The sequence below is a fragment of the Arabidopsis lyrata genome (assembly GCF_000004255.2).
Source record: "Arabidopsis lyrata subsp. lyrata unplaced genomic scaffold ARALYscaffold_3, whole genome shotgun sequence".
NCBI classification, from domain to species: Eukaryota; Viridiplantae; Streptophyta; class Magnoliopsida; order Brassicales; family Brassicaceae; genus Arabidopsis; species Arabidopsis lyrata.
In genome coordinates, this window is record NW_003302553.1 from 8,240,977 (window position 1) to 8,242,791 (window position 1,815).

The window sequence follows — 1,815 nt, forward strand, 5'->3', positions numbered from 1 at the left end:
AATTTAAGGGTTCAAATTTTTTTTTTCCGTACAGAAAAAAATATAATTTTTAAAACTTTAAGATATCTTTATTATAAAAGTGGTTAATTTTTAAGTTTTTTTAACATGAAAAAGGCCCAATTTTTTTTTTTTTGGTATGAAAAAGGGCCAATTTTTAAGATTTGTACCGGGACTCAAAATTAATTGAGCCGGCCCTGCATAAACTTACAGAGGATACACAAAAAATATATATATCGAACAATTTTTTTGCTTAAATGGTCGAATATCATATGCAATTAGACAAGCTATACAAAGTTCCTAAGAGCACCCTTATTGGTAAGCTCTTAGCGTAAATCTTAGGAATATTTTTAATATTAATTTTGAATTTTTTTACTTAAGAGGTTGTTAATTGGTTTAAAACTTTATTTGTCTCCATTGATAGGTTCTTAGAGAGAAAAAAAAATGTTTTTGTAACTACACTCCTTTTGAGTTGCATAAACAAATGTTTTTGTTGTAGTGAAACCCAAGTTCTTGTGATTTCTTAATTGAATAGATTTTGAAGATTGATATTATAACTACGTCCTCAATTTACTTTCTTGATGATATAATTTCATGAAGTAGCAAAAGAACAAGCTTTTATATTAAAGAAGGAAAAAACAATACTTTCTTGCCATAGCTTTTGCTGCTACAAAGACTCCATTTTTTCAAATCTTGAATGAGGTAAACAATTTTGGCGAAGCCACTCGCCCCTAGACGTTACACACAGCTCAAAATCCGAACATGTCTTTCATCTTATCTTGTGGCTTGTTTCTATAGAATGAATAACAGATACAAAGAGATTGACAAGAAACTATGTACAACATTGCAATGTAGTTGATCATCAAAGTTAAAACCCAAAGCTAATTATGCCACAACCTAAAAGAAAAACTAAAGGCTACCTAAATATGAAAGACAAACTCTCTAGCAGAGATTAGCATTTCGAAAGTAAATGGTTAGTTGATAGTAGGAACCAAAGGATTACTAGAAATCAAACACGCAAGAACAACGAAAGAAAATCAAAAGGCTTTTTACATACTCGCCAATGAACCAAATAGACAGACATTTCTAGAGGTAAGACTTACATTTCTCACTATGAAAAAATCAAAAAACAAATTCACGACGATTCTCCAAAATTTTTAATTTGATTTGGGATTTGTGGCATAATACTACCTTAATACTAATAATCATCCATTGATAACATCCCAAGAAACCTCAAAGGCCATTTTACTACATCGATCCTAAAATGCTCTAAGATCAAATCATCTACCAAAACCAAGAAATTTCAAATTAAAACATGCAATTTTCATTCAATTTTGGTGTTACCTTCTGTGTTGCTGGACGAACTTGGAGTTCTTCGCATCTTCCTCTGCATATAAATCGCCATTTTACGAAAATTAGGGTTTTCCACAATCAAAATTAAAATTAAGATCTGATACACAAAGAAAACCAAATAAATCCGATATGAATGCATAACAACACAGATGAAATGGGAGAAATTTGAATCAAACAAAGATCGTTTCTCTGTTTTCGCGAAGAGAGAGAGAGCAAGAAAGAAAGACTACCCACTCATAATCCGACACGTGGACGCCTCTTAAGCTTAATTTTAGCTCTTAACTAAGGAACGTTTCTTAGTTTAAAACATATTTTCTCATTTATTTTAATTATAAGATTGAGTTAAGATTTGTCTAACAACCCACCGTTAACAGTGCCGGTCCGAGCATTTGTGAGCCCATACACGAAAAATAAAATGAGGCTCAATATATTTATAAGTTTTAGGGCTAAATTTTTTTTTTTTGA

The 1,815-nt window shown here is 31.0% G+C and overlaps 1 long non-coding RNA gene across 1 annotated transcript; it reads right to left on the reverse strand.

The window, feature by feature from the left end:
• Positions 1-597: 597 nt before the first annotated feature.
• Positions 598-1,512, reverse strand: LOC110230403. Its single transcript, XR_002333506.1, has 2 exons — positions 1,342-1,512; positions 598-789 (listed from the first exon to the last, which is right to left on the reverse strand). It is a non-coding gene; the product is annotated as an uncharacterized LOC110230403 (long non-coding RNA).
• Positions 1,513-1,815: the final 303 nt, after the last annotated feature.